Raw genomic sequence first — 9,588 nt, forward strand, 5'->3', positions numbered from 1 at the left:
CTCCTTATACTTTTTTTTTTTAATGTGCATTAGTGTTTTGCTATGGGTGTTGGGTCCCCTGAAAGTGGAGTTACAGACAGTTGTGAGCTACCATGTCGATGCTGGGAATTGAACCTGGATCCTCTGGAAGAACAATCAGTGCTCTTAACTACTGAATCATCTTTTCAGGCCCTGTTGTGTTCTTGTGTCTCACTATACACTCCAGGCTGGCTTAAAATTGTAATTTTTTTCTTTTCTTTCTTTTTTCTTTGAATGTTTTGAGACAGGGTCTCTACATTTAACAGTTGTACCTGGAACTCGCTTTATATATCAGACTGGCCAGCCTCTGCCTCCCAAGTGCTGGGATTAAAGGTGTGCGCCACCACTGCCTGGCTCATATTTGTAATTTTCCTACCTTACTCTTAAATGCTAGAATCTCACCAAACTGACTCCTTATTTATTTCTTTTTCTTTTCGTTATTTTATTTTTTATTTTTTTTGGTTTTTCAAGGCAGGGTTTCTCTGTAGCTTTGGAGCATGTCCTGGAACTAGCTCTTGTAGACCAGGCTGGCCTCAAACTCACAGGGGTCTTTCTCTGTCTCCGGAGTGCTGGGATTAAAGGTGTGCGCCAACACCGGCCAGCTCCTTATTTATTTCTTATTTATTTTTTGAAACAGGGACAGGGTATCGCTGTGTAGGCTGGGCAAGAACTTGATCTGTAGAACAGGCTGGCCTTGAGTTCACAGAGACCTGTTTACACCTGCCTCCAGAATGCTGGGATTAAAAGGTTGTGCTAGTACATCACACTCGTTTTTATCTTTTTAAACACAAAAGTGTTTTTAACCACCGAGTCATTTCTCTACCCCCTATTTCATGTTTATTTAAAATAACATTCATGTATACCTGCCCACACACAGTTAAAATAAAATTACTCTTTAAAAAGAAACCTTTATTTTGATTATGTGTATATATGTGTGTCTGCGTGGGTTTGTACACATGAGTGCAGTGCCCTTAGAGTCCAGAATAAGTTTTTGTATCCCCAAAAGCTGAAGTTATAGGCAGTTATGTACTGACTGAAATAGGTGCTGAGCTTGAACTCAGGTACTCTGGAAGAATGATTTATACTATTAACCACTGAGCCATCTTGTAGTCCCTAAAAGACTTAAAAATTTTTTGTTTATTTTTGTGTCTATGAATGGCTGCTTGACTGTATGCATACTACATGTGTGCAGGCCTGCAGAAGCCAGAAGGTTTCCTGGAACTGGTGTTACTGCTGCCTATTGTGGGTTCTGGGAACTGAACAAGAGTCCTCTGTAAGAGCAGAACGTGCTCTTAATCCCTGAGCCTTTCTTCCAGCTTCTTTTTTGTATTTTTCAGATAGAGTCTCACTGTGTAGACCAGGCTGTCCTTGAACTCAGAGGTCCACCTGCCTCTGCTTCTGGAGTGCTGGAATTAAAGATGTGTGCTGTCACATCTGTCCAAAAAATAAAAATTAATAAGGACTGGAGAGAAGACTCAGCAGTTAATTGTGCCTACTGACTGTCCTGTCACCCATAGGTGTCTTACAACTGTCTATAATTCCACCTCTAGAGCACCTGATACCCATTTCTGGCCTCCTTAGGCAACTGTGGGCACCCGTATACATGTGGTATTTGTACATACACATAAACATGAATAAAACAGTTATAGATAGTAGGGCTGGGGCATTTTGTAGCTCAGTGCTGGAGTCCTTGCCTGGTGGGTGTGTCATGGCTCTGGGTTTGATCCTTTTAACTGTTCCCCCCAACCCCCAAATAAAGAAAATGTAAATTGAGAAAGTACAGCTTAGAAACATTTCCTACCTACTTTGCAGTTTGTCCCGGTGACCCTGTTTTCTGTTAGGATGTCATTTGCTGATTCCCTGATAGACACACGAAATATGTTAGTGTCATGCATAAGTTAGCAGGAAATATATGCCAGGCCCAAGTTCTGGGTCCTTCTTGGCCCAAGTTCTCCCTATTGGACAAAATGGTACTCACAGATACCCAAATAGTAGGGCATGTGAATGGGTGTGTGGAGAGAACTTAAAGGGAAAAAAGAGGACACAATGCAGACATAAAAGATAGAAAATAAGGAAAGGAAGGAAAATGCTGAAAGAATAAGGCAGAAGAAAATTACGTGATTATTTTCTGTTAACACATGGTATAATGTATATACACTGTTAACCACTGAGGAGGCTAGAAGAGGGCACCAATCACTTGGAATTGCAGTTACAGATAGTTGTGAGCTGCCATGTAGATGCTGGGAACCTGGGTCCTCTAGAAGAGCAGCTAGTACTCCTAACCACTGAACCACCTCTCAGCTCCCAATTCTTATTCCCTTTAACAAGTGAGGATTTTTTTTTTTTTGCTATCAGCTGGAGATAAGTTTCCATACTAATAATGTTAATACTAGCCTAAATTCAGTTGGTTCATGAGGGAAAATGTATTACCAAAGTCACAGAAGGGAACTGGGAATAGGGTTGTATTCCCAGCACTTGGGAGACTGAGTCAGGAGGATAATGAGTTTGAGGCTAGTCTTGGAGATAGTATGAAGTCCTGCCTCAGAAAAACAAGGGAAAAAAATTACAGAAGATACTTGCATAAAAGTCATATCCAGTAAGTAAATAATTGCTTGATATATGTTCCATACTGGGATCTAAGAAGGAGTGAAGCCAGGTGATGGTACACCCCTATAATTTCAATGGGAACCTGAGGTATGGATTGCTGAAAGACTTTTTCTTAAACCAACCACTCCCTACCCTCCCTCTGTCATCCCCACCACCAAAAAAGAATGAGATTTTTGTCTTTGCTCTTCAAATTATTTATGGTTCAGGGAAGGTGACAGACAAGCAGTCCAGGATAGTATGTTAAGTCTTAGGATATGAAATAGCAGAAGGTGCAGTGATGATGCAGAGGGCGTTTGGCTTTGGAACGAATCTGAGAAGGGTAAGGATGATGTTTGGAGTCTCACAGGGAAAGTGGGTGGTAGGGGAAGGAGATTCTGGTTAGAGCACAGTCATTCTAAAGCCAGCCATTTCCTGAAGGAATGGAGGCTGTTTGCACTACCTAATCATTTTTTTTTAAGATAGAGGGTTTCTGTTTTACCACCCTGGCTGTCCTAGAACTCACTCTGTAGACCAGACCAGCCTCAAATTCACAGAGGTCCACCTGTCTCTGCTTCCCTAGTGTGCTGCCACCACTGTCTTGACTTTGTTACCTAATTTTTTTTTAAGATTTATTTATTTATATAGAGTGTTCTGCCTGCATGTTTGCCTTTGTGCCAGAAGAGGGCACCAGACCTCATCATAGATGGTTGTGAGCCACTATGTGTTGCTTGTTGCTGGTAATTGAATTTAGAACCCCTGGAAGAGCAGCCTGAGCCATCTATCCTCCAGCTCCCAAACCTGCATTTCTCTGCCTGGCTTTGAGAAGTGCTTTTCCTTTGCTGTCTCTCCAGCCTGTATTACATGTATTACCCAATTCTTTTTTTTTTGAGCTGTCCTGAAGCTAGCTAGCTTTTATAGACCAATTTGAACTCACCGAGATCCGCCTGCCTCTGCCTCTCAAGTGTTGGGATTTTTTTTTCACCACTATTTACTAACGAGGGCCAAGTGCTGGGATTAAAGGCATGCGCCACTATGTCCCTGCATGTTACCTAATTTTTTTTTTTTAATTATTGTGTATACAGCATCTGCCTGCATCCCTGCAGGCCAGAAGAGGGCACCAGATCTCATTATAGATGGTTGTGAGCCACCATGTGGTTGCTGGGAATTGAACTCAGGACCTCTGGAAGAACAGTCAGTGCTCTTAACCTCTGAGCCATCCCTCAGCCCAATTTTTACCTAATTTTTAATGGCTGTTTTTGTTCTGTTTGAAGAGTGTGACCTATTTAACTAATTTATTTATTTATTTGAAGTGTGTGTGGGGGGCGTCTTTAGCCCTGGACTGGCTTACGACTACGTAACGGAGGATGGCCTTGAACTCCTGATTTGCCTTTACTTCCTGAGTGCTAGGATTATGCATATACTACCACACCCAATTTATGTGGTTCTGGGACGGAATTCAGGGCTTTGTGCATTCTAGTAACCACTTCGATAACTGAGCCATATTTCTAGCCCTGGGTTATTGGCACTTCAGCTATCCTTGCCAGACTGCAGAAAGTGAAAGTGTTTATTTTGGAGCAGTACTTAAGAAGAAGATAAAGACAACAAAGACTTTTTTCTTTTTTTGAGACAGGGTTTCTCTGTGTAGCTCTGAATGACCATGAGCTCACAGAGATCCACCTGACTTTGTCTCAAGTAGCGCTGGAATTGAAGGTGTGTGCTACCTTGTGGGCTTGCTTTATGAATTTTGAGACATGGTCTCGCTGCGTAGTGCAGGTTCACCTCACCGTGTTTCAGACGAGAATCATTGTGTTGTACTACAGCAGGCTTTCTCGGACTGCCATCCCCCAAGTCATGATTTATTAGTAATGAATGTTTGGCCTTATCCCACTAGCTCCTATAACTTAATTTAACCTGTTTCTCTTCATCTATGTTTTGCCTTGGAGCTTTTACCTTTCTTTCCTTGTGTGTGTCCTACTTCCTCCATGTCTGTCTGTCTGACCCCTGGCTTTCCCTGGCTGGCTGATGAGGTCCTGGCTGACTGGCTGGCTCTCCTTTTCTCAAGTTTAACTTCTGCAGTATTTTTCTTCATACGAAACATTAGTAAAATAGGCTTCTTAAATAGTGAGCCAGGTGGTGGTGGCACACGCCTTTAATCCTAGCACTAGGGAGGTAGAGGCAGGCGGATCTCTGTGAGTTTGAGGCCAGCCTGGTCTACAAGAGCTAGTTCCAGGACAGGCTCCAAAGCTACAGAGAAACCCTGTCTTGAAAAACCAAAAATAAATAAATAAATAAAAATAAAATAAAGCAGGTTGTCTTTAAAAAACAACAACAACAACAAGAAAAAACAAAACAAAAAATAGTGAAATACCAACCAAATTATATACATTGTTACAGTACAAGTGAATGAGGCAAAATATCCAGTTCTGTTTCCCAGATGGGAGAGGCCTTTGGTGCACAGTGTGTGCTGCATGAACTCCAAAGACTCCTGATGCTGGTGCACACTGGAGCCTCACAGGACAAGCCAATGCAAAGAGTGGCATCCAGGGAAGATGAATGGCTCCCTCCGTCAAAGGACAGTGAGGATGGCCTCTTATTGCTTGCTGACTTGCCGTCTTCTGGTCCCATGCACCTGCTCCTCTTCACACACTGTGGGCAAAGGAGAAACCAACCAGGAGAAAGTGAGAGACTGGCTCAGAGGCTTTACCATCCAAGCAGAGTGGATGCTGGACTAATCAGGAGCTCTGCTGGTCTGATGACACAGTAGAAGCCCCTACTAGCATGTCTGCTGGATGGTCACATTCACCCAGGGACCTGAGAACAGGCAGTGAGGGCCTGCAGCGTTGGAACATCTTTGTGGCCATCCTGGGGTTGAAAGGATTGCTGTTGGCAGTTAGGATCTTGTCAGTGACCCTGCTGTGTTTCCGCTTGTCTTCCCCTTTTTTGCACCCCAAATCTTTGCTGGATTTTTCTAATGCTTTCCCCAAGAACATCAGCCCCACGGTTGGGGGGCGTCCACATTCTCCTTCATCTCCTCCATTTCCTCTTCAATGATCGCTTCTTCTTGGACCTCCTGAATGATCTCCTCGGGAAGGACAAAGTTCCTCTCTGGATTTGGGAATGGAAGAATCCCAGACTCATGCAGTGCCTGCATGTCATACATAGTGCTCAGATGGTCCCAGATGACCTGGCGCCCAATATTCTGCCTGAACTTGTCTCAAATACAAATCATGTGGAAGTGCCGTTTCACCCCAACAGGCTTGCGGCCCAGCATGGCGTGGAAGAGACACACCTCCACCTCAGGACTCCACACTACCATTCTTAAGGGCTTGGGGCTGCCTCGCCTGGGCCCTTGTTATCTGGGGCACCTGTGCCATGAGCAACGAGCACTTCCACATCTTTATCTAGTTAAACAATTAATCAAATGAAAGCAACACACCTTTACATAGCTAACAATCATTCTGCAACACAAACAAATGTAACACATCTTTGTTAAACAAATATTCTATTCCACAGTATTATACAGGCTGACTTGGACCATGCCACATAGCTCATAATAAGACTTGAACTTGTCCTTCTACCTTAGTCTTTAAGTGCTAGCATGTATGTGTTCTCCACCATGTCTGGCTTTGGTTTGTGTTCTTTGTTTGTTGTTTTTTAAGTAAATGAGTCATTGACTGCATATAAGTATGTGCACCACATGTGTCTGTGCCAAAGGATGTCAGAGGAAGGATTTTCTTCTAGAACTGGAATTGCAGATGGTCGTGAACTACCATATGGGTTTGAGCCAGAGTCCTTTGCAAGAACAGGTGCTGTTAACCACTGAGTCATCTCTCAGGGTTTGTTTTTAGGGAGAAATATATGTGTAAACTTAGGGCTTTGTATAGTTGGTGAGGACATTTGAGTTAGAAAGGAGGGAAAAGAATTCAAGAGAAATTGCTATTTTATTCAGAATAACAAATATATTTCGCTAGATCCTTTCTCTGATTCCACCTACTGAGCACACAAGTGAGATGATGTCAGACACTTTTGTTCTCAGAGACAGCTACTTCAACTAGATAAAGCATTTGTTCAACATTGATTATTAAAATCTTTTTCTCCAGGGCTAGAGAGATGGCTTATCAGTTAAAGGCACTGGCTGTTTACCCAGAGGACTTGAGTTCAATTCCCAGAACCCACATGACAACTAATGGTTGGTAAGTCCAGTTCCAGGAGCTCTGAAGCCCTTTTCTGGCTTCTACTGGAATTGCATAAGTGTGGTGTGTAGATAATACGTGCAAGCAAAACACTCATATCTGTAAGAAAGTAAAATAAATGTAAGAAGAATTTCATAGACAATATCAACAGTAAAAGGGGTATCTCATCTATGTGATGAGGATACAAGGAAAGGCTGGTAAGAAATTACAGGCTGAGTTTCCAGCATGCTGTGGAGCAGAGGTGCTTTGTTTCCAGATTATTTATATACACGCAGTGAGTTGTATGGAGTGGAACCCCAGTCTGAATGTGAGGTTTGCATTATTATATACTGTACATGAAGCTTTGAAGGACATTTTTCTTTTCTCTCTCTCTCTCTCTCTCTCTCTCTCTCTCTCTCTTTCTTTCTTTCTTTCTTTCTTTCTTTTTTTTCGAGCCAGGGTTTCTCTGTAGCTTTGGTGCCTTTCCTGGAACTAGCTCTTGTAGACCAGGCTGGTCTCGAACTCAAAGAGATCCGTTTGCCTGTCTCCTGAGTGCTGGGATTAAAGGCATGCGCCATCACTGCCTGGCTAGGACATTTTTCATAGTATTTGTAGTGTCCTTGGCTTTGGACTGTCTAACCAAATGATATCAGATGTGAAGTTCCCACTTGTGCCATCATGCCAACTTTTATTGTTTTTGAGATAGGCTTTCACTGTAGCACACTTATTTTTTGTGTTCATTGTGCTCTCCCTGTCCCAATTCCTTTACATTTATTTATTTATTTATTTATTTATTTATTTATGCAGGGTTTTTCTGTGCAGCAGCCCTATTTGCCGTGGAACTAGCTCTTATAGACCAGGCTGACCTTGGACTCTCAGACCTGCCTGCCTCTGCCTCCTGAGTGCTGGGATTAAAGATGTGTGCTGCCACCGCCTGACTTTCCAATTCTTGTATTAATCACCTTCATTCCTTGTCTTTTTTCAAGGCAGGGTTACAGTTCTGGTTGTTCTGTAACTCTTAGTAGACCAAACTGGCCTTGAACTCACTGTCTCTACCTCCTAAATGCTAGGATTAAAGGCGTGCATCACCATTGCCTGGCTCATTCCTTTTCATTCATTCATTCATTCATTCATTCATTCTCTTATTCTGAGAATGGCTATATTCTGAGACAGGCTATATGTAGATTAGGCTGGCCTTAAACTGGATCTTTTTGCTTCTGCTTTCCTAGTGCTGGAATTATAGGTGGGAAGTTATAACCTTTAAAAAATGCTTTTCTATCGCCCAGCCCCGTTCTGTACCTTATCCCAGTACTTCCTAAGTAGTCCTTGTCTCCTTCATGTCACTTATATCCTGTTATCCTCTCCTGTTCCCTATTATGATCTTTTTAAGAGTTTCTTTAAAATCCAATTATTAGGCCAGTCAATGGTGCATGCCTTTAATCCTAGCATTTGGGAGGCAGAGTCAGAGACAGGCAGATCTCCATGAGCTAGAGGCTGGCCTGCTCTACAGAATAAGTTCCAGGATAGCCCAGGCTACACAGAAACATTGTCTTAAAATACCAACCTCCTCTCATCCTATTATTAGGACTGAGGATACAACTCAGTAAGCAGAGACCTGTGATTTGGAGCCTTAGAACCACATAAACTCCAGAGGAAATGATTATGGTGCCCTTTCTGTAATCCAAGGGCAAGGGAGTTGGAGATGGGATTCCTGGGGCAAGCTGGCTAGATAGACTAGCTAAATTGGTGGCAGTAAGAAACGCTGTTCAAGTAAATAATGAATGAGAAATGAGAAAGTTGTAGCATGAGGAGCCAGCTTGTTGGGGTTTCTGTCCTGCCTGGCACCCCACAGCCAGCAAATCCCAGAGAAAATCACACAGAGATCTTCGTAAGTTATAAAACTGATTGGCCCATTAGCTCAGGCTTCTTATTAGCTCTTATCACTTATATTAACCCATTATTCTGATCTATGTTAGTCATGTGGCTCAATACCTTTTTCAGCAGAGTAGATTACATCTTGCTTCTCGGTGGTCTGGGCAGGAGTGTGGAGGGAGCTTCCTGCTTCCCAGAACACTCCTATTCTCATCACCCTGCCTCTACTTCCTGTCTGGTTGACCTGCCTCTACTTCCTGTCTGGTTGACCTGCCTATACTTCCTGCTTGGCCAATCAGCGTTTATCCAGAACATGACTGAATACAGACAATTCTGCCGCACCAGAAATTTGTTTTTGTTTTTTTTTTTTTGTTGTTTTTGTTTTTGAGACATGATCTTACTACTATGTAGCTTGGAACTCAATCTGTAGACCAGACTGGCCTCAAATTCACAAGACATTTGTGTACCTCTGTGTCTGGAGTGCTGGAATTAAAGGTGTGTACTTGATGTCACCCTCTGGCCTCCACATTCAAGAGCACTCACATATTCACATATCCGCACTCCTGTTATTAGGTGTCAGGTTCCCGGATTCTATTTCCAGTGTAGAAAAGAAATTACATTTTCATTGTGCCTGCTGTTGGTCTGCCCTTCTCATCCTTTTTCTTTTTTCTTCCTTTCTTCTTTCTTTTTAGACAAGGTCTGTAATGATATTTAATTTGTATTTTAATAGATAAAGCTTGCCTGAAGATCAGAAAGTAAAACAACTGCCCTGGTCAGCCTTACAGACCAGGCAGTGGTGATACACACCTTTAATCCTAGTAGCCACACTAGTTGTCATAGAAACCTGGTGGTAGTGGTGCATGCTTTGAATCCCAGCACTAGAGAGGATTATAAAATGGGAGGAGGCCGGGCGATGGTGGCGCACACCTTTAATCCCAGC

At 42.7% G+C, this 9,588-nt stretch overlaps 2 pseudogenes; one reads left to right on the top strand and one right to left on the bottom strand.

The window, feature by feature from the left end:
* LOC126515576 (ferritin light chain-like) overlaps positions 1–9,588 on the top strand; it is a 35,999-nt pseudogene that overhangs the window by 5,605 nt on the left and 20,806 nt on the right.
* Positions 4,537–6,149, bottom strand: LOC126515597 (MRG/MORF4L-binding protein-like; annotated as a pseudogene).

Source organism: Alexandromys fortis, unplaced genomic scaffold (genome assembly GCF_014885135.2).
Source record: "Alexandromys fortis isolate MF-2015 unplaced genomic scaffold, M_Fortis_MF-2015_v1.1 scaffold_158, whole genome shotgun sequence".
In the NCBI taxonomy this organism is placed as follows: Eukaryota; Metazoa; Chordata; class Mammalia; order Rodentia; family Cricetidae; genus Alexandromys; species Alexandromys fortis.